At 42.0% G+C, this 24,627-nt stretch overlaps 1 protein-coding gene across 1 annotated transcript in view; it reads right to left on the bottom strand.

Annotated features, from left to right (window-relative positions):
* The window catches only part of by (blistery), an 854,610-nt gene extending 830,813 nt beyond the window's left edge, over nt 1-23,797 (bottom strand). Inside the window, exon 1 of the mRNA XM_065239770.1 lies at nt 22,924-23,797. The gene's annotated coding sequence lies outside the window, so the exon portion shown is untranslated. The remainder of the gene's footprint in view (nt 1-22,923) is intronic.
* Between the last annotated feature and the right edge of the window lie 830 nt (nt 23,798-24,627).

Raw genomic sequence — 24,627 nt, forward strand, 5'->3', positions numbered from 1 at the left:
TTTAAATTAAGAAACACAGTTCATTTTGCATTATTTTGATAAACTATGAGAAAATATAGCATATTTCTTCGACGCCGAATCCGAATGTTCTCACCAAGAGTAACTACCAACGCGCTAACGATTCACACAACCTCCTACAATATGCCAAATAACAACAACATGCGACTCGGCCATCTCAACGTCCGTGGCCTTGAATGCCACATCGATGGATGAAACTTCTACTACACAGGAACCAGTACCACTTCTTCGGCGTAACAGAAACTAAGCTCAAATCATCCAGTCCGATCGGACCGATCCGTCTACCTTCATACAACTTTATTAAGCACTGTCTACCATCAACCAGAGGCCGCGGTGGTAAATGCTGTGGAGGGCTCGGTCTGTATGTTTTGAAAGGGATAAAAGCTACACCAACCACCAAACCTCAATCCCTATGGTTCCTGTCGGACAGAGGTTCGAATTTGTCGTTGTCCAAACCAGAATAAACGAACTGAACATTGGAATCGCCGTCATCTACAATCCCAACTATTCCTGCTAGGAGACTACAACATCAATGTATCTGTGCCACATCCGATAGGGAATCATGCAGCACTGAGTCGTTATCCACCCTACAACACCTACTAGGATTACGGATAGGAGCGCTGCTACTATTGACCTCATGGTAACTGACTGTCCGTCCACAAACCATCATTGCTGCTAAAACAATCGCCAATAGCATTTCTGATCAGGAGACCATATTCCTAATATCTGATGTTTGAATCAGAAAACAGGAAGCGCAACGAGTTGTAGTAAGAGATTTCCGTGATATTGATACTGTTAGACTCCAAGCCGATTTTCAGATATGTAACCATAAGGACATTCTGAACGCCAGAGATACCAACACCAAAGCGACGTTACTCACCACTGAGTTGCGTAACCTTATGGATCATCACGCCCCTCAAAAATTTATTATGGTCAAAAACAAGCGAACACCATGGATAACGGCGGAAATCGAACGAGCAATCTACATAAGAGACCTGGCTCATACACTCTACTCACGCAATCCGAACCGCAGAAGAGTTGACGAATATTGGTGCATCTACATCCGTAAACGTGACAGAGCTGCTTCCCTCATCTTGTTGAGAGAAGCCTGGATTTTCCATTCGCGGCCGGTAACTTAGATGAATCTACAGCTGTTCTTAATAACGCTTTGAAAACGTGTACCAATCAACTAGTTGAGCAAAAGTTTGTTTCTTTGAAAAACTCGAACAGCTGGTACAATTTGGATCTTTTGTGTCTTAAACGGAAAAGGGACAAATGGTACAAAAAGTTTTGTAGATCTAATAATGACAATCATTGGACTAGGTACACAATCGCGCGTAATAAGTATTCACAATCGATAAAGAAAACGCGTTGTGAATATGTTCAAAGGAAGATTGATCAGCATCAAAACAACAGCAAAGAGTTATGGAAAATTTTGAAATCTTTATTAAAACCTAGTAATTGCAAACCGCGGTCCATAACTTTTAATGGCACATTAGAACAGTCAGAACAAGTAATTGCAGCTAAGTTTAATGATTATTTCGTAGATAGTGTTTCATTGATTAATCAATCTATTAAATTGGTCGATGAACCTGACGGAATAAAACAGCCAGTTAATAGCAGTTGTAGATTTGAAGTTTTTCACCCAATTACATTAGATGAACTTAGAGTTATTTGTTTTTCATTAGGAAAATCGGCTGGAGTAGATAATGTTAATGCTAGAGTTATTCAAGATTGCTTTCATGTCATTGGCCACATCTTGCTGGACCTTATTAATCAATCATTACAAACTGGACATGTGCCGCAAATTTGGAAGGAATCCTTAGTGTTCCCTATTCAAAAAGTTGCTGGAACGATTAAAGCCGAAGAGTTTATTGCACACATTAGAGAAAATTTTAGAACTTGTTGTTAAAGGCCAGCTGTTGGAGTATTTAAATAGTAATAGTTTGTTGATACCAGAACAATCGGGATATCGGGAAGGTCATTCTTGTTAAACCGCGTTGAATTTGGTATTAGCGAAGTGGAAAAATAACTTGGAGTGTAAAGATACGATTGTTGCTGTTTTTTTGGAATTTAAACGCGCTTTTGAAACAATTTGTAGGCCCTTACTGTTAAGTACAATCAAACGCTTTGGAATTACGAGTACTGCATATAAATGGTTTGAAAGCTATTTGTCTGACAGAACTCAACGGACTGTTTTTAATGATTCTGTTTCCAGTCCCGTGGGGAATACCCTTGGAGTGCCCCAGGGAAGTGTATTAGGGCCCCTGTTATTTATTATGTATATTAATGACTTGCGACGTGTTTTACGATTTTGCGACATTAATCTTTTTGCAGATGATACTGCGATATAGATGATGCCGTTTTACACTTGAATGAAGATTTTTGTTCTCTAAATAGATGGTTGAAGTATAAGCAGTTCAAATTGAATACGAGTAAAACTAAATTTATGATAATTTCGTGGAATCGAGTAAATGAGAAAGTCTCTGTTGTAATTGATAATGAGACTATTGATCGCGTTCGGGAGATTAAATATCTTGGCGTGATTATTGATGACACACTTAAGTTCAACTCTCGCATTGACAATGTCATCTAGAAAATTGCCAAGAAGTATGGAATTCTATGTCGACTGAAAAACGATTTAGCTATTGCCAGTTAAATACAGCTATACAAATCAATCATCTCTCCTCATCTAGACTTTTGCCCTTCCATTTTATTTCTGGCCAATTCAACCCAAATATCGAGATTACAGCGCTTGCAGAATAAAATAATGCGTTTGATTTTGAGATGTAATAGATTCACTTCCTCAACTTTGATGCTAGACGCCTTGCAATGGTTGTCGGTGAAGCAAAGAATTGTATATTTGACTATGGTGTTCATTTTTAAAGTAGTTAACGGTTTGCTGCCTCGATATTTGTGTGATCGAATTGAAAAAGGAAGTGACTTTCATAGATATAATACATTTCTTGACTTGTGCTTCAAAAAATTCAGTATATTATAAAGGAATAAATGTTTTCAATTCGATGCCTAGACATATCAAACGTTCAGCAGCACTTACAGAATTTAAAAGACACTGCATTTCACACGTTAAAACTGTCTTTTGATCAGTTATCCAGTGATTTTTTTTTATGAATTGACAAATTATGTAGGGGAAATGGATGTAATGTCGGCCTAAATGTCCCTAATTTGGGTCCATACATAAATTCAGCAATCGACTAAATTTTCAATAGCGAGCAAAAATATCCATTAGTACCGTCCGAATGATGCGTTCATCTAGATAAAATTGATAAAAAGCAGCTTTTTAGCGATGGGCCCAATCTTAGATACTTCAAACCTTAGCACCGGCAACTTTTACAGTCGAACAACGCGGGACCAATAACCAAGACGGGGAACAATTCAGTTTTCGACACACTGATGCTACAGAAGTTGTAAGAAGAATAGCGGAGATTCAAACCAACGCCACAGGTGCAAATGGCATCCCAATATCCTTCGTAAAGTTGCTATACCCGTTCATCTTGCCGCTACTGGTGAATGTGTTTAATGCAGCTATTGATACCAACTCGTTTCCTGCCATCTGGAAGAAAGGAGTCGTCACTCCGATTCCGAAAGTAGCGAACCCCACACAACCGAAGGACTTCCGACCTATCACCGTCCTTCCTGCCATCTCCAAAGCGCTTGAGAAGGTTTTGCTAGATCAAATTGTCGATTACACCGACAATGCTGGCCCTCAGCTACTAGCAAAGAATCAATCTGGGCACAGGAAACGCTACAGCACAACAACATCCCTGACCAAGATAACCCATGACATCTACAGTAGCTTTGATGCTAATCAATGTACTGTTATGGTTCTGATAGATTTCTCACTTGCCTTCAACTGTGTAAACCATCAGAAGCTGAAGGATAAGCTACGCGATGAATGTTTCTTTACATCTGGAGCCGTCCAACTGATTGCATCGTTTCTTCGTCACCGTAGCCAAACCGTACAATTCGGCAATGCATCGTCCTCCGAGCATCCAGTCACCGATGGCACACCACAAGGTTCCTGTCTGAGCGCTCTCCTTTTCAGTTTGTACATCAATAGCCTGCCACGGGATTTGAAGTGTCAATATCAGCTTTACGCAGACGACCTACAAATATACATCTCAGGTCCCAAGGACCAAGTTGATGTACTTATTGCAACAGTTAACTCGGACCTGGCGATTATCGAAAGTTGGGCACGACGAAACGCGCTTTTCCCCAACCCGAAGAAAACACAAGCAATTATTTTTTTGCAAGTAGGGCTCGGTAGAAACAAACACCGACATTGTATTCTGCTCTGAAATCATCACTGCAGCTGATAGAGTCATAAATCTAGGCCTGCACATGGACAAAAACATGCGATGGTCTAGAATGGACACGAACTAGAAATCAACTACCGACTTGCTGTTTCATGCGGCAAGGGTAGCTGTTTCATGCGCCAAGGGTACTTGGGATCCCTACCTGAACAACACCTTCCAAGGGGCCAAATGGATCGAGCTCGATCTTTCACCATCCCGAGGCACACTACTTCCGAAAGAAAAAGTGTGCTCGTCGACGGTGCCTTCACCTGGAATAACCTGCCGATAGCCATCAAACAACAACCAACCATCTCTAGCTTCCAAAGTTCATATTTTATAAATGTATTTTCCTTGACCTGACAAAGGGTACAACCAACAGGGTATCGTAAACTAAATAAATCACAATTACAAATCTTTTGGTAATACTGTTCACCTAGAATTGCAAAACAGTGAGTGAAGTTTCGAACCCCTTCGGATACGGTTTTGTTTTTAAGTTTGCTCTCTGTTTTGTGCGTGCGTTCGCTTTCATAGTTTTCAGCTGCATTTGCCGGATTAGCGCTGGCACTCTGCCTCCCGGACGGTCATCATGTTTACTAGAGTCGGTGTATAATGAGTCACGCCAAGAGTGAAGCCAAGTCTACCTATTGAACTGTCAAACCGGCTACCTATCGTGCAAAGTAAACAAAAATTACGATGCTATGAAAGTTCCACGAAAGGTATTGCAATAAAATTTAAAATAAATTTGATGAAATGATCATAAACACGCAGTGAGCATTAAATTGTCATGGGATACGTTTGCTAATGACCAGTAATGAGAATTTTTACTATTGTTTGATAAGATAATTTGACAAAATCACTGATATAATGATTCACTACAGCCGCAATTTTTTGTTCTCGCTAGAAGTCATTTGAAGTTGATGTAGAAGTCCTCTGTTCCCAAGTGAAAAGAAAGGGAATCCTTCGAAAACCGTGATGCGAGTTCAACTGTTTTTCTCTTGGCGTGACTCATTATTCACCGACTCTAATGTTTACAAGCATCAGAAGAGATATTGCTATCTGCGTTGTTTGGTTTTTTTTCTCCCGGACCAGAAATTTGCGGCATCGCGAGTAATAGTTTATAATTTCAGTTTATTTACGCGCTGTAACTAAGGTGCGTGAAACAGCTCGGCACGGTCGGTGTTGATGTTGGTTCGCTCGCAACTATTTTTGAAAAAAATAATTAAGTCTAGAAAGAGCTGGAGTTAGGGCGTAACAGCTTTTGTAAACAATGACTTCTTTCGATGATTTCTAGAAAGTCAAGGCTCGCCCACGCAAATGAACAATACCATCTGGTAGAACCTACCTGACGGTTTTGTTGGTTTGCGTGGGCGTGCCTTGAGTTCCTAGAAATCATCGATATAAGTCATTGTTTACAAAGGCTGTTACGCCCTAATTCCAGCTCTATCTAGAAGTGTTTTCGACCGAAATTCATATCGAAAGTGTACCAAAAGTGCTTCTGAACGTGTTTTCATGCATTCCCGGTTGTTTTTAAGTGGAAATTCCGTATTAAAAAATTGACCACTTTGTCAAGCAGGTTTGGCGTGACTTTCTACCAGCGAAAACTACCACAAAACTGGACCAACTAATTTCTATTTTGTTGTGAAACGCACAAATGTTGGCTACTTTTCTCGAGGTTCTAGAAGAAAAATCTTAAAATAATGTTTCATTTCAAAGTTCGAGTGCTAGTAAACGTCATTTCATCTGCTCGAATGAAGTGGTTAATTGCTCACCGTTCGATCCGTTTCTTTACACGGGTGTTTTTTTTTTTGTTTTGAACCAGCGGGGTGTAAAGCAAACCCCACACGCATCAATATATTGAAGCGAAGGGGAATTATTGACAATAATATTGATGATGTGAATTCAGAAATATTGTCAATCTCGATGTATTGACGTCAATATAGAATGTATTGACAATACGATTATTGTCAATAAAAGCAATCGTGTACGGTCCACTTAAGTGTGCTTGCTGAAGACCAATCGCACACCAAAGGAACGAGAAGATTCCCGGAGTGTCAAAACACACAACAGTGCAGTGATAAAAGCTTATGCTTGTGTGTGTGGGAGAGAGCGAAACAGTTCGAAATTGTGTGGAAAGTGAGATCAGTGCTCGAGTTTTGAGGTGCAGCTGCTCGATAGTTGTTTTGTTTTGATTTACTCGAATCTTCATCGCCGCTGAGTGATTAGGATTAATCTCACTAGTAGTGAGAGGTGAATACCCAATAGGACCCAAGCTGGTGACCGAAGCGGAGGCACCAGCAGCAGTATTTTATTTTTTATGATGATGCAGATCTGCTGCTGGTGATGATGATATGTGATGCGTTAAAAAAAAGACAGCAATCGAAGGCGTAGAGGAGCCGGAGAAGACGCCTTATCAAAGCTTTCTTGTTCACGGTCATCAATTGATAAGTTGAGTATTTTCTCAACGATTTCATCGTCCTTCAGGATCTCGAACTCTGCGTTTTCCTCGTTAATTGTTTCCAACTGGTTAATATTATTCATTATGTTCCTCTTTCTTACAATACGTACAATGACAAATCATCCTCCTCATCACCCGGTGTCTCCGTGTACAATATTTTCCAGGACTTCTGAATGGCAGATTTCAGAATGCGTTCCATGCGTTTGACGTTATCGTGAAAATCAACCCCTCTTCCATAAATCTCGTTTGTCATGATCATCTTGTAACAAGCCTTCACTATCTGAATAACATGTTGATCCATCTGTGGTATTGGGTGGCAAAAATTTGCAAAATATGGCTCCGTCATCTGTTCACAACTCCTCTGTACTATAATGAGCCGAACAGTTATCCAATACGAGGACTGCTTTCACAGGATGGCCTAGTTCTTTTAAAAAAATCAGTAACTAGCGGGACGAATTGCTCAAAAAACACATTTTTGAACAACTCTCTCGTCTTCCACGCATTTTTGGATGCTCTGTAGTAGACAGGAAGATTCTTTAGGTTCTTCAGTGGTCGTGGATTTCCAATTAACATGTATTTTCCAATTAACATGAATGGAAGCTTCAAAGAACCGTCCATATTTGAACAGGTTGCAAATTACGACAACGCATTTTTTGTGAGTAAACTACAACATATTGGCCGATAACCACAAGGTTACTGGACAGTTTTTCCCCAGTTATCTTAAGAAGCGAATATCATGCCTTTTGATAAATGTGTCAACATACCCACGACTACCATATTCATCTTCGGAACACAGAACATAGATGATGAATAGAACTTCTGAGCCTGTACTTGAAGCAATTCGTGGCTTACAGGAACGTTTAGCTGCCGTTTTTGCAGGAACCAAACGTATAACGCCTCGTCTTCAGCTAGATATCGAGGCTTCTTGAAACGCTTTCGATTAACTGTAAATCGATTGACACATGAGAAATTGCGAAGAGTTTCACATGAATGCACTTACCAATATTTCCTTGAACTTCCACAATATTCGACATTATTTTTCACTAACATTGTTCTCCGGTACACAACGAAAGGCTTCCCGCGAGCAGCAGCCCACATAAGCGTCCATTCACTGAAGAAGGAGGAAGTAGCCGCACCGCTACTGATCGGTATCAGTAGCTCTTCATGAGTTGCTGTTGGCCATCTATGCCAAGCGCGTCACCCTCGTTCCAAACAACATACAGCTCACCAGCCTCATCCGTGTTGAACACCCTAATAGCATTACTCTACCATCACGACAAAACGGTTCTTTTAAGGACCACCATAAATTATTGTTGCCAGCCACAATCACCCCCAAAGCTCTTCGATAATGTACCCAGCAGCCAAATGTTTGTGGTTAAATGCGCAACAGTATTGAAATGGTACATACAAATTCTCGCAATGACCGGATACCACATGACCTTGTCAATTACCCAGAAACCCTTCGAATTAAGGTAAGATTTTCTCCAGGACGCTAGAAAAAAGCAAAAAAATCGCGAATTTATATGATTGATCGCGAATAATTCACAAATGAAATTTTTTAGCAAGAAATTCCTCCAATCAACCTCTTACTTTTTCAGACCAAAATAGAAACTCTTCACCCAAGTAACCGACAAAAACATCCGTTACCTCAATAGAATATTCTAAAATCCGGTTATCCGGTTACCTTTATATTTATTGGATTGCACCAGTATATGCATCACCGCGATGGAGGATAAGGCACAAGTCGACTGATATGAAAGCCGCATTCGATAAGATCGACCAGAAGGTATTGTTATGTAAGCTTTCCCGACTAGGAGCTTCAGAGCAGCTTATATCATGACTACATGCGTACTTGGCCGGACGAACTCTTCGAGTACGACTAGGATCTTGTGTCTCTTCTACGTTTACCAGCACCTCTGTTTACGTTATTCTTCAACGATGTAGCAGCATTGTTGGGAGTAAAATGCAAGCTTCTCATTTATGCAGGTGACCTTGAACTTTACGTCACAGTTCACTCGATTGAGGATTGTCATCGTCTTCAACCTCTCCTAGATTTGTTTGTGGATTAGTGCCGCCGCAATAAGCTCATCATCAGCATTCCAAAGTGTGCAGTAATGACATTCCACCGCTCTAAGAGCCCGGTCATATATGACTACCACATTGATAACTTTTCGCTTCGCAGAGTAGATCATATGACTGATATTGGTGTTCTTTTGGACCCGAAGATGAACTTCAATCATTAGGTAATTTTAACGTTTGTTGTAAAAATGATGTTTTTGGATGCATTTAAGCAACATAAAAACTGATAATTGTTGATTTTTAAATTAGACGATCCCTATGATCTCAAAATTTAGCAAAAGACACCTCTCTATAGCTGTCAAATTTACTTTTGGGAATATTCCTCAAAAAATACTTTTTCGTTTTCTTTTCAGCTGCGTACCAGGCTTAAAAAGGACTTTCTGGGACGGCTGTGAATAACTTGTATTTTAAAACTTTTGTTGAAGTATACAACAACAACAAAATCAGTGTTCACTCGGCTGTCGACAGAAGCAGGCCACTCTCAATGTATGTCACGCAAGGAATCAAAAATATCTCCAAATGACAAAATGACAAGCGATCAACGAACCGAATGATAACGCTATGTCAGAAGTGAAAAGCAACAATGATACAATCTTTTTCCTTTTTTGCATCACAAGTAGCCCGTGCTGTGAGCTGTGACACTCGGGGCGGTAGAAGGAAACGAGCAAATTGTTGGCAAGCTGCTTCACGAAGTAAAGCCGAAGATGATACACGTGTGTTAGTGTAAATTTTTGTGTTATGTCTTTTCTTGATTCAGATCAAGCTATGTCTTCATTCGTTTATATTGCAACAAAGCACGCAAGCAATATATCATTATCCTTCTACCACTCCGATCGAGCTGTTTTACAGAGCGAGTTTGTCATGGTAGTCGTAGCAACCGTTTAGTCTGTATCGTTCGTTGCTTTATGTGTTTGGAGCACGGGATCGTCTGTTTACTCGGCAGCAACCATTGTGTGGTCCTCCTCCGGGACGGGACTGGACAATCCAGCTTCTCACTCTTCTTAATGTTTTTGATGAATTCCCGTCGAAAATTAGTGCATGGTGTTTGACGGAATTGACCAATGATGCCAGGATTGCAGAATGATTCTTCTATTTTTATTTTTATTTTATTCGGAGTTTCTACCGCAGTTTAGCACCTTGTACATCATTTTTACTTAACACAATAAAAACAACCATAAATAAACAAGAATATCAATCGCTTAAAGCACGCCGTGGACCCTGTTTTCCAACTTTACTTTCGCAAATATAAACAATTAACAACGCCATTGACGTCAACATTGATTCCGGCATCACTGCCAGTCAGATTGATGTGATCCCTCTGTCATTTTTTATTCCACGATTGCTACTGTCAAATCGACCAATCAGCAACTGGCTCGGATTTGACAGCAAATTGGCTCGAAATCGCTACCCGATTTTCAAGTCCCGTCCCAGGTCCTCCTCATTGTTCTACATCAGCAGTTCTTTCGGTCGATGCATCGTAACCGTTTCGTGATGAGTGTGTGAATGTTGACCACGTTTTGCGTCCATTGCTGTAATGGAAGCGCTCTACCTCCCGTTGGCGATACTGCCATACAATGAAACCTGCTGAAGATAAAGTGTTTATTGTGTTGTACCTTTTCACTATAGTTTTAAAATGTGTTGTATAGAGAACAAGAATCCTTGGCTGTGTAAAGTTAATTCGATGGAGCCTTATCAAATAAATTAATAAAAAACAACAACAAATTTTGTAATATGAATTATTAAACTAACTAGAGAATATCGAAGTATGCTGTGCTTCAAGATGAAGGATATTTTTTTCCTTGTCAAGTTTTTTTTTTCGATTTTTTTTTGTATTGTGAAAATTTGCCCTGAGGTTTTTTCTTAACTATCGCTGATAACTCAGGATACGATTACCAGGATCAAGGTAGCACGGTTTATTGGCAGTTGGAGAAAGCAGCATCAAACGCCAGCATTTCGATGCTGGGCCATAGAATCTGGAGGTGGAAGATTCGGTGAGTAGTGCAAATTCTGAGAATCAAAATAAAGCATGAAGGAGCAAAACAACAAGAAAAACTTTTTCCGGATCGAGAAATTCTCTAGCGTAATCTGATACTGAACTACGTATCGAGGTGGAGCTGGAGATGAAGTGACGATGTGTTGTTCAAGAGCTACACTCGATCAGAACTGGAAAAGAATAGTCAGTTTTTCAACGGTTTCTCGCTATTTTAATTCCACATAAAGTTAACCAGCAGTCAACTAAATTGAAGAGATACGAAAAACATCGAAAAGTGATAGAGAAAGAGAGAGAAGAGTATTCCAATACAGATGCCGATTATTCAACAGGACTCAACGATAATCGAGATGACAAAGATTCAGCAGCAAGGACACAATACATAAGCGGTGAGATCTAACTGATTACAACTAGATATTAAATGCATCCTACTAAATACGTGCCATCTACAAAGCAGGAATTGCTTTGATGATGGAAGTGTACACGCAGTACCAATATACATTTTATATCGGTACTACGTGTATGCGGGGCTTGTTGTAAGTGAAAGTAACCTCGGAATGGACGTGAGTGACCATTCTGAAATGGGTTACTGAATCTCAACAGAGCTATCATCTTTCAACTTTCGGGTTAAAATTGTTTGCAATGGGATCAGTATAAGATAATAATAGATTATGTATATTGCAAACATTTTTCTTCCATAAAAACACTACCGGACTAACTAGAATTTATTTGTGTAGGCATAGGAAGATAATCAGGTACTTTTAGCAGAATATCAGAACGTATTTGATTCAAGCATAGTTTATTTTCCACTCTTAGTCGAAACGTCAACAGATCATGAATTCCTTTTTGCAACTTACTTTCGGTCATATTAAATCTCATGCTTATGTTATATTGATCCAGTTATTAAATTCATTTAGATTTACTTTTCAGCAGCATAATCGTAACGCTATTCGTATTTAGGTAGGGAGCAGCAGCAAAGAATGATCATATTTTCTAGCTTTATTACAGACTTACTTTAAAAAAAACAATAATTGCCAGCAACTCCGACTGGGTTTAACCTTTGGCCTACTTTTCAACTACCTAAATCTTGTTTATAAAGAAAACTAAACTTAACTACTTTTCAACTAAACGAAATCCGAAATTCCTGTGACATTTATTTATTTATTTGTCGTCAATCAGTGTAGACAATGCATATACAAATATCTAAAAAATAAAAATTGTTTTAAACTTAACGAGATGAAGTGAAGTTTATGAGGGGTCGTAGGGTTCTTTGCATATCTCTTAAGTAAAATTCGGACTAACATTCCTTCCCCATCCCCATTAGTTGCAAGGACGTGGCCAGGACAGCTCTGGGCTGCTGGAAAGAGAAACATCCTTTAACTAAGAGGCAGTGATTAATCCCAAATTACTATCTAACAGTACCGGAAGGAGGTGGGTCTTCTTCTTAACAGTAGCTTAGAGCTCGTACCACCTACAAATTTGTGTAGCTTGATCTATGCTATGCTACTGTAACAAATTTAAATATGAAGCAATTCGGGTGTTAATGGCTTAATAAAAATGTTTGATCCTGCTTGGGACTTACACCCCTTTCCTTTTAACTCCGCAACGAATATTCCATGATTAGTATTCATAAGTGTTGTTGTTGCAACGAAGAGTTCAATGCCTTCCACATGCTCACGGCAGCGCAAATCATCTCTACAATGCAGTAACAAATCACTCTGCTTTCAACCGTGGAAAAAGGGCGCGGGCTATTGAATGTAAACGGCGGTCTACTATTTCAGCTGAATTTTTTCCCATAACGAAATAATGGCAATAATTGACAATTAACGGTGGTTTGTTCCGGAGTGGGTTGTGACGAACGGGCGGAGATAAGACTCTCCACAATATTCAAATGAGACGTCATGTATACAAATACGAAAAACCGTAAATGGTGCGTGGGTTGATGAATACAATCGGAGTACGCGCGATGACTTTGTTGGGATCTATGAATGAAACCATCCGCTAGAGGTAAACTGTCCCAATTCAAATTCCGATCGAGCGGGACCAATACAATCCACAAAAATAAAAATCGATCAAAATTCATAACCAATCACTTAAGGCCTAACGGTTTTTTTTTTTTTCGATCGCAACAAAACCAGCAGCGCCCTATTTGTCGCCTATCGATCTGCGTGCGCTCGCCGAATTTAAATGCGGTCTCCGGTGTGATTGATGCCTTCTGGCTCGTTGTGTACCGCAAACGAATCCCAAAGAGCTTTTGTCATAGTTCTACGAGCGCACGCATCTCCTGAATCTATACGTACACGCATATGTTCGTAAATGGGAGCATCCGGTTGTCAAAAGGTGGCCGACCGACCGACAAGACTGGGGCCCTTCCTAGTGGACAAAACACTCCACTCAATCACCAGAGCGCGCGCGCGGTGTGATTACCTGTGTGCATTCCAAAAAAGGGAACCAACTTCAGAAAGCAGTAGTAATAATAATAGGCATTCAACAAACAAATTATCCGGTTGTAAAATTATAAAAATGAATTAGTTTGATGGGGTTGAGGTGAATGTGAGGGGAATTCATTCACGGTGAAGGGTTGTCGAAGCCAAAAACTAAAAGAAATGTTAGACCTTAATAAGGTTTTATCGTGGTCTAGAACTATACAACGGCGGAAATGTACGGTGTATTAATGTAAATCTAGACGAATATGAATTAAGGGTATGCGGAACGGATTCATTACTAACCTCAAATAAAAAGAGTAAAAACAGACCATACAGGCGTCACAAACCTTTTTCTTCGTTCGCCAATCGTCCAAGCGACATGAATTATTCATGTGGCACCACATCGCACTTCGGGGCCCGTCGCAACTACCGCCATAATACCCCGGGCGGACATGTGACACGTCCCTTCGTTGTCGGCAGCCGGAAAGCCACTTTGAGGGCGCTTTAGAAAAATGTGTTCCCTAATGCGTTTACATACAATACCGCTTATAGCGGACAACCACGGCAGCAATTGCACACAATTTCCCAATCTTTTCGGGTTAGATATATGGGCCTTTTAATTTCTCATACATCATTTAAACCAACTGACAGCTTTTACCATACCAGATAAACGGGAACCGAACCAATTCCGAAACCGAACAGCAGACAAATGACAGACAGTGAAGTGTGCAAAACATGGGGGATTGGAATTGCCTGCCTACCTAGATGGAAACGTGCTAAAATCGGACAACAAACAAGCGAATAGGCAAACAATTTAATTGTGCATAGGACTCACACACGCACACACAACACACATACTTTTCAATCATTCATTCCGCTTGATGTGGTCTCTCATCGCACGCACGTATGACTGGCGCAATTTTAAGGGTCAACCGAGCGCGATGGATTAATTTGCGAGCAATCGATTCCGATTGTTTGACTGATTGACGCGGGATATAATTGGTCGCGAGTTTTGCGACGAGCGAACATTTTTTTTTTCTTCTGATGTTGACGAATTACGCTTGTCGCTTTGTTTGGTATCATTTGATTAGTGAATTTGTAATGTTCTGGCTAAATCAGGATACGGAGCACACTTTTGTTCACATCTACGCCAAATCACGCATTGTAGAATTTCGACCTTCTCCGATTTGCATGAAACTTTGCATAATTGTTTGTTTGGACATTCACATGTTTGCTAAAATTCGGACATTTTGAACCTTGTAATTTGTTTTTTTTTTTCAAAATGTTAACTTTCACATAAACATCACTTCTGATCGAAAAAACGCCGGTGAATAAGTTGTTGCGATAAACACGGCAATTTTATTAAAGTAAGTGTTAAAAACTCAAATTCTTGAAATGTGCTTGTTCCAAGGGGTAAGTAACTCAGCACATTGTGTCGGAATTATATTCTACACAGATGGGCACATCCATCGGCACATTTTCGGCATACCTTCGGCACAATCTCGTAGGCGTTAGATTGGTGTAAATAAAATGGGAGCACAGCTGGACAACTGTCATTGAAGTTGTTCAGAACATTACGTGCTGTTTGACTGTATGTTCAGGAACATCTTCTAATTGAATACACCGAAAATAGTTTTCATGTAGCTTCCATTGTAAACACACATGATTTTCATCCATAATCAAAATTAATGGAATTCATCTGAATTTCACATAACATTTATACGATCACGTTAATTTTATATGATTTTTCATATGAATTTCATGGACCTCATAATATTCATGTGATTCTGTGGTGGGATTTGCTGCTATGTGATCACAGGAAAGCTATGTGAAAATCACATGGATTTCATCCATTAGATATGTGATAAATTTTTTGAGTGTATACCAGAGAAACTCAGACCAGCAGTTCACTTATAGATCTAAATACGAAATGTAGGTTTTAGAGTGGACTCAAGAGAAAGAGGCAGTTAATCAGACCTCATTAGTATCCTTAATTCAAATATTGCTGCAACTCACACAAAACAAACTAAAGAAGTCTCTAGTCTATAGTCGGTCTCCAACAATACTCCCCACCGGTTCCAACTCTTTCCGGCCGAAAGGCTAGGTTTCTGGTATGCCGTTGAGGGCATTATAAAACACTAAAACACAGGACTTTTATTACCCTATGGGCTATGAAACACAAAACACCGAAATTTTGCACACCGACCACTTCCCGCGTCATTCTCAATCCGATTTGTCCTTGCGATTTCAAACCAAAACATTCAAGGTGTCAGAAATACCGGGTTGCCGGGATGGGTATTTTACAAACAATCGCAGCTTGCTCTAATACCGGCACAATCAGCATACTTGCGGCACACTGACAAAAAAGATTACCCAAAATTGGTGTGCGGAGTGACCTACCCCTTGGCTTGTTCAATGTTTGAAATTATTTTATCAAAAAAAAACCCATGAAAAATGCAAACTTTTGGATTTTTCAATACCATGGACATTAGAAAACATACAAAAATCTTAAAACAAGAAATTTTAGTCTAATTTTTGAATATTTTGGTAATACAATTTTTGATGCAATTTAAACATAGGAAACAATATTTAAGATGTTTTTTTGTTTTTAATCGTTTCCTGTAAAAAAAATTACAGAGAATTGTACTAACAAAAAGTTCAAAATGTTACCCAAAGATTTAGTTTTTGAATCGGCGCGCCGCCATAATGATTTTTGATACACCACCGTTAACATGTTTGATACGCCGGCAATGTAAATATGTGTTTTGTACTTTTAATTTTTAGAAGACGTGTTTCTTGTCACTGCACAGAATTTTACAAAAAGGACCAAATTAATGGTATATTTACTATAGACCAGATTTTATGAATCGGTCAACTGTGAAACTCTTTGCTGTTGGACCCCGGGAGATTCTACGCCGTCCTAGATGGGGACGTGCCTAGACCCCTAGCTGCTGGTCTAAGCCTGTCGGTAGCCACTGGGGTGGGCACCAAAGGCCTCTTTTGTTCCCGGATCCCAGGATTTGTCGGCGAGGGGGAATTTTCGGTGTACGCTGTCCTAATTAACGCAATGGATTAATTTACCTTGAATGTTTATTGGGCGGATCGATCTGGTCTGGTGTGCGCGGCTACGTTGGCTATCATGACAGCGGAATGGAACAGCCAGATGACGGTGGCCGAATGACGGTGGCCGAATGACGGTGGCCGAATGACGGTGGCCGAATGACGGTGGCCGAATGACGGTGGCCGAATGACGGTGGCCGAATGACGGTGGCCGAATGACGGTGGCCGAATGACGGTGGCCGAATGACGGTGGCCAGATGACGGTGGCCAGATGACGGTGGCCAGATGACGGTGGCCAGATGACGGTGGCCAGATGACGGTGGCCAGATGACGGTGGCCAGATGACGGTGGCCAGATGACTACAAAATGGTGAGTTTACTGGAAGGAGCGGAATACCTAGCCCTGGTCCTCACGCCTCCCCGAGTCATATGATAACAAAAGACTACCTGCTAAAACATGGACAAAGCTGGGTGGCGTAGCCTGGGCAATGTTGCCAGTCCGGCAATAGCAAAGTGAAGAGGTGCGACGCGAACACTGGCGCGGTAACCATAGTACGGTGATAGAGGAAAGGCTTCCGAGCGTCTGTTCACCATGGAGGTGCGGCTCAAAACGGCGTCTGTTCTCCATGTTAGGAGCAGCTGATCACCGTCCTAGTGCCAGCGTGGGACTCTAAACAGAACCGTGTACAATGGTCCCCCGGCGAGACAGGGGTTGGGGCAGGCCCAACAAGCCGCCCTGGAAAAAATATAAAGTTGCAAATATTGAAGAAAGAAATACGGATCTGAACCATCGGCACAGACCTACGCGACGAAATAAGGACTACGATTGGAAACTCGGAACATGGAAGTGCAAATCGCTCGGCGTCCCGGGCTGCGATAGGTTAATCTATGACGAACTTCAACCACGCAACTTCGAAGTCGTAGCACTGCAGGAACTTTGCTGGACGGGACAAAAGGTATGGAAAAGCGGGCATCGAGCGACTACTTTCTACCAGAGCTGTGGCACCACCAACGAGCTGGGAACTGGCTTTGTAGTGCTGGGTAAGATGCGCCAACGCGTGATTGGTTGGCAGCCGATCAACGCCAGGATGTGCAAGTTGAGGATTAAGGGCCGTTTCTTCAACTACATCATCATCAACGTGCACTGCCCACGCGAAGGGAGAGCCGACGACGAGAAAGAAGCGTTCTATGTGCAGCTGGAGTACGACCAACGGCTGTTCACAACGGTACGTCAAAATCGTCAACAGCGACATAAACGCTCAGGTACAACGGGAGGCAATGTATAGACCGGCAATCGGGCCAAACAGCCTGCATGCCGTATCGAACGACAACGGCCAACGATGCGTGAACTTTGCAGCCTCTCGGGGTATGATAGTTCGAAGTACCTTTTGCCCCCGCAAGGATATCCACAAAGCCACCTGGAGATTCTGCGCCGTTCTAGATGGGGACGTGCCTCTGACCAACACACAGAAAACCAAATCGATCACGTTCTAATCGACGGGAAATTCTTCTCCGACATTATCAACCGCAGTGCGAACATAGATTCGGACCACTACCTAGTTGCAGTATGCATCCGCCCAAACCTCTCGACGGAGCATAACACCCGTCGAAGTCGAACGCCGCGACCCAACATTGAGCAACTACGGGACGCCGGAGTTGACCAGGACTACGCGCAGCAGCTAGAAGTTGCACTACCCACGGAAGAGCAGTTTGGCGCAGCTTCTCTTGAAGAGGGACATCCGTTCCGCCATAGGTAGTACTGTTGCAGCGGAACTAGGTACTGCAATCCCAGACAGAAGAAATGACTGGTTTGACGGCGAATGTAAACTGTTAGTAGAGGAGAAGAATGCAGTATGGGCGAGATTGATGTGGAGCGATACAGACAAGCGCGGAACAGACAAACTCGGTTTTCCGAAGGAAGAAGCGTCAGCAGGAAGACCGAGATCGCGGGGTGATGGAAAATCTGTACCGCGTAAACCATACACGGAAGTTCTATGAGAAGCTCAATAGTTCGCGTAAAGGCTACGTGCCGCAAGCCGATATGTGCTAGGACTTGGACGGTAACCTTCTCACGAACGAGTGTGAGGTGGTTGAAAGGTGGAAGCAGTACTATGACGAGCACCTCAACGGTGAAGCAGCAGAAAACGAAGGTGGCACGGCAACAGATCTTGGAGCATGCGCAGAAGACGACAGGCTACCGGCCCCAGATCTTCAAGAAGTTGAGGAGGAGATCGGTCGGCTGAAGAACAACAAAGCAACTGGTGTAGATCAACTACCAAGTGAGCTATTAAAATACGGTTGTGGAGCACTGGCTAGAGCGCTGTACTGGGTAATTGTCAGGATTTGGGAGGAGGAGATATTACCGGAGGAGTGGATGGAAGGTGTCGTATGCCCAATCTACAAAAAGGGCTACAAGTTGGATCACACTGCTGAGCGCCGCCTACAAGGTACTCTCCCAAATTCTATGCCGCCGCCTGTCACCATTTGCAAGAGAGTTCGTGGGGCAATACCAGGCGGAAATGCAGAAATGCCGCGAATACAACGTGCCCACACATCATTTGTTCATCGATTTCAAATCCGCATACGACACAATCGATCAAGATCAGCTATGGCAGCTTATGCACGAGTACGGATTTCCGGATAAGCTGACGCGATTGGTCAAGGCGACGATGTATCGAGTGATGTGCGTTGTTCGAGTATCGGGGACACTCTCGAGTCCCTTTGAATGGCGAAGTGATGGACTTTCGTGTCTGCTATTTAACATCGCGTTAGAAGGTGTGGTCAGAAGAGCTGGGAAAGACACGAGTGGCACGATATTCAGGAAGTCCATCCAGCTTCTTGGCTTCGCCGATGACATCGAAATCATGGCACGGAACTTTGAGACGATGGCGGAAACGTACATCAGACTGAAGGTTGAAGCTAGGCGGATTGGACTTACCATCAACGCATCAAAGTCAAAATACATGAAAGGAAGAGGTTCTAGGGAAGACAATGTTAGCCTCCCACCCCGAGTTCAGATTGACGGTGACGAAATCGAGGTGGTCGATGAGTTCGTGTATTTGGGCTCACTGGTGACCGCCGAAAATGATACCGGCAGAGAAATTCAAAGACGCATTATGGCAGCGAATCGAGCCTACTTTGGACTCCGGAGAACGCTCCGGTCGAATAAAATTCGCCGCCGCACGAAGTTGACTGTCTACAAGACACTGATTAGACCGGTGGTCCTCTACGGCCACGAGACCTGGACTATGCTCGTGGAGGACCAACGCGCCCTTGGTGTTTTCGAACGGAAGGTGTTGCGTACCATCTACGGTGGAGTGCAGATGGATGACGGAACGTGAAGGAGGCGAATGAACCACGAATTGCACCAGCTGCTGGGAGAACCACCCATCGTCAACATTGCAAAAGTTGGGCGACTACGGTGGGCTGGGCACGTCGTAAGAATGCCGCACGACGACCCATTGAAAATGGTTCTAGAAAGCGACCCAACAGGAACAAGAAGAAGAGGCGCGCAGCGGGCAAGGTGGATCGACCAAGTAGAAGGCGACCTGCGGACCCTTCGCAAACTACGAGGCTGGCGAAGTGTGGCCATGGATCGAGTAGAGTGGAGACGACTTCTTCGGACAGCAGAGGATAACAAGGCCTTAGCCTGATTGGTAAGGTAAGTACATTTTCATATTCCATGCACCAAACAGCATCTATAGTAGCCAAAAAAAAATTGAATTTGGATCATTATTCATCATAGAGAATTTTGTATCAAGGAGTAAGAATTTTGTAGAGGGTGTCCCACATCAAATTGCATCACGGTAAAAACGCTGTAGAAATTTACCCATTGGGTATTTTCTCTTGAAAATTTGGATAGAAGTAGTTTAGAGTGTATTGTTTAAACTGTATTTTTATCGCTGTCAGTTATTCGACAGTTGGAAAAAATGGCGTCAGCCGAAAAGCAACGTCTCGAATTGATTTTGCGCAAGCACCTGGAAAATCCTCAACTCCCTCATCGGGACATCGGAAAACAACTCGGAATCGTGCAGTCAACGGTGAGTCGTGTGATCATGGATGATGAGACTTACGTCAAGGCGAACTTCCGGCAGCTTCCGGGGCTACTGTTCTTCACCGCCCAGTACAAGTTTGATGTTCCGGAGGAAGTAAAAAAGCAGAAACTTTCAAAGTTTGCCAAGAAATACATGATTTGGCAAGCGATCGGATCATGTGGCAAACGGAGTGAGCCGTTCTTGACTACCGGGACTGTAAACGGGGAGATCTACCACAAGGAGTGTCTACGGAAGCGTCTGCTTTCTCTGTTGAAGCAACACGGATCTAGCTTCGTGCCACTATTCAAATGTTGACCTGGAGTGGTACGAAGTCAACGGGGTCACTTTCGTACCCAAGGACATGAACCCCCCCCCCCTCCCGCCAACGCACCGGAACTAAGACCCATCGAAAAATAATGGGCTATTCTGAAGCAGGCACTACGGAAGCATCCCAAGGAGGTCAAATCTGAGCAAGACATGAAGAAAAAATGGGTTTCCCTACAGAAGAAGCTGCAGCAAGAGTGGAGTTAAGCGTAAGATGCGAGCGTACGGTTATGGTATTGAAGTTGAATGAAATAAATATGCCAAAAGCTTACTAATGGGTTATATTTTATGGTGTGAAAGTTTGAAAAGGATCGGTCAACTAGGTAATTTTCTACAGCGTTTTTTCCGTGATGCAATTTGATGTGGGACACCCTTTAATATTTGATGTATTTCAATTCTGAGCGTGAAAGTATTAAGCTTATCTTGGATGTTTTTCCTATTTTATAGATTTAAGCTATTTTGACACATGATGGTCGTTGTGCATTCTGATGTCGTAATGCCGTTTTGTAACGTTTTAGGTCACACGGGAAAAAAAGAGTTCCCATATTCGTGAACCACAGCCGTGAACCATAGTTCACGGTGTATATTTGAGAAAAGTTTGTTCTGGATAGTTGGCCGTGATTTTTAGTTCACGGTCCGTTCCCGTTTTCGGGAACGGATTTTTTTCCGAGCATTAATGCTTTTGAAGTCACTTTGACCTGTCAAAATATATGTCCCAATATTTATGGGTCACAAGTTTATTTAATTTCCAAAACGAGCTACATCAATTAACGTAAGATAGAGAACCGATGATTCATGGTATGATGTATCCTCTAACCAAGATTGGTTGATTGTCTAGAATGTGTGTGATAATATATCAGTACGATAGAAATGAAATTAAAAATTTCATCCCAAATCGAATTGAAGTCCAATGAAAAGCCAATTATAGGTTCGCATCGGAAAGCCAATTCAAAAGCGATCAAATCCAGCCGTGGTTGAATTGACTGAAATGTTTGATGGTCATCTTATTCAGGCTGCTAAAAAAAACCATACTAAAACCAAACCAAGAAAGATCTCATGTATGGGAAACGGATTTCAAGTACATTTTTCGATTCCCATTTGGATTCATCATCGAGAAACAAATCAAACAACCGAATAGATTCATCAGCTTCCAAACGGATACACGGGAAAACACTTACCAGTTAGCTTCAAGTAGAGGCAAAAGTGGCATACATAATACATATACCAAAGTGTTTTCAACCCAATAAAATAAAATCCAAAACACCAAACGTCAAATGTAATCCCCAACTCTAAAAGAGGTGAATCAAAATTCACCACTTCGCATCTATTCCATTCGGATCTATGCATTATATGAAAAAAAAAGACCTTGGTCAGGTCGCAAGTCAAGAACGCGACATACGCGCGCGGTGCTGGCGAAGATGAATGAGATGATGAAGGAGAACTAGAGGAATGAAGATGAATCCCGATTTGAAAGAAAAAAAAATACAATGAAATCGAAAAAGAGCGAGCTCGCGAGGAACGGGATGCGTCATATGTGGAGGACCGACGACGACGACAGAGAGGAATACGGACCGGATTCCTCTACGTACATTCGTTCAGATCAGGCTTTAATATTCATGCGGATTGTTGATGCTCGCTTGAACCGTGTGTTTTGTTTTACCTTCTGTTGTCTTTTTATTCAGTTTTTTGTTGTTGTTTTATTTTGCCGAATCGAATCAATGAAGAAGAGATGAGGCCGGTTGGCTTCGGCCGGAGTCGGAGATATGAATAGAAGAGTGTATCAAAAATGAAAAGGTGGAAAAGAACCTATCGGAAAACAACAAAAAGTATAAAAGAGCGTACATATGAAAAACGACCACGAGACAGACGAAGATCAGAAAAGATTTGTAGCGATGATTAAATTGTGTTGCCCCTGAGGGGTAGCGAGGAGACGGTGTAGTGAGACTTCGTTCGTTCCCTACGGGTTTTACGGAGATCGAAACCTGCTACTCCAGATCTTGAACACAACACCGATTGGCTATCGGAAACGGGACGGTGGGGGTATATCTATTTTCGACTTGAACCTATTATTGTTGTTCTTTTTTAAGCTAGGTTTTTATTTTAGTGTAAAACATGGGGCGTGAGACGCAGCGAAAAAAATGTCATCCCGTGAAATATGAGACGATGGAGGAATGTTTTACAAGTAGCAGTCGATTAATTAAGCCACAGGAAATGGGACTTACCTTCTGTGAAAAAGTCACTGGAAATTGTTGATGTCTTTTGTCATCTGACTCTTCTTTAAAATCCAATCTTTCGTCAGAGCACTTTCACCAAATAAGCATCTTCCGAGCACACTACTGGATTACAAGAGCCGATAGAACTTTCCAAATTTGAATCACCAATGTAATCAATCTAGTACTACAAACGTTCCAAAATCGACACCAACAGTCGAAAAATAGTTCCAAAGAGCGGAATTCTTGTAATCCAATAGGAGAATTCTCACACACGTCACTCACTTAGCGACTTGTCAACAATCGCTCAAGCGCGTACGCTCCAGCCTCCAGCTCAAGCGGTATAACTTCAAAGCATCAGCTTCTTTTCCTCTTAATTTTTCCGTTTTCCTGTTTTCATCACTTCGCATTCCAAGCCGAGCAGAGTAGCCTGTGATCACATGAAGATGAACCTTAATCTTCCTCCAGCTATCATCAAACGCATTAATTGATTCTCGCAAAAAAAAACCTCAAACAATCAATTAAATGACATCACTCAGTTGAAATCGAAGACTGCCACTGATCTCGCTTACATGAGTAATCTTATTGCACTAGCGATTATTAATCCACACTAAATATTTTTCCTTCCTCACCGATTAACACTCTACACTGGAACACTACTTTGCTAATTTCCGTCACCGGCACACGTGACAGGCAAAATCAACTGCCACTCGCGCTAGAGCGACGCGCGATTTTTCCACAATATCTGAATCGTCCCAAGCCAAGCGTCTTTTCAATTTCAAACAGGAACGAGAATCTTTACGAGACACAAAACAACGAAAACTACCAATGATCTAAGTTTGAATCTCACCCCCTCACATTCCCAAAGGCGCGATAGAATACGACGGTACAGCCACACTCGCTTACAGTTCGAATGACTGTCAACGACAGACTGAAAAGCAATCAACAGCGGACAGAATGTTTAGGGACATCGGGGATCACCACCGCGCCGTCAGTAGTACTCGTTGTAGCAGCTCCTTCCTTCAGTCGTTACAGCGGCGGCTGAGATAAACAAAACATTCTCACGAGGCGTCGGGTGCTCGCAAACGATATTCTCTCACCGGAAAAGCGAAGAGAATCAAAACAGAGAGGAATCCGAAGCCGACAGCGCCGATTGAATGTTTTCATATGCTTCGACCAATGCATTAGGTCATAGGTAACATTCACAAATTCTCTTCGCAACTTTCTCTTTGCAACCTCAAGGCCATGTTAAGACATTCCAAGCTATTTTCAGCACACAGATCGATGAAAGAAGGTATTATCATAAAGGTAAATAGTTTTCAATACGACAAACAATACAAGAAATGGTTCTGTATCCAAGTTATTAACGAAAGAGAAGGTCGATGAAAACAATCGATCAATGTTACTCAGGACCCGAGTTAGGACCTTATACCATAGAGGTAACTCTAAGACTAGTCGGTCCCGAAGAAACGTGCTCAACTTTTTGGCTCAGCTCTGGTACTATCTTCGGTCCCAAGCTAATCGATTCACCCCTCGAAACATAGTAAAATCCGAGGGGGGCGACTCTATCTACGATGCAGGGAAAATTGTGTTTTGTTGTGCTTTGCTGCGCACACGCTGAGTAGATATTTAGAAAGAAGATTGATGACGATTCTGAAGATTTCCTGCAAAAATGTTATGCGTGATTCAAGTACATGCGATAAATGAGAGAAGATT

The sequence above is a fragment of the Ochlerotatus camptorhynchus genome, unplaced genomic scaffold (genome assembly GCF_037179485.1).
Source record: "Ochlerotatus camptorhynchus isolate MF236.1 unplaced genomic scaffold, CSIRO-AGI_Acam_v1.1 ptg000062l, whole genome shotgun sequence".
NCBI lineage: Eukaryota > Metazoa > Arthropoda > Insecta > Diptera > Culicidae > Ochlerotatus > Ochlerotatus camptorhynchus.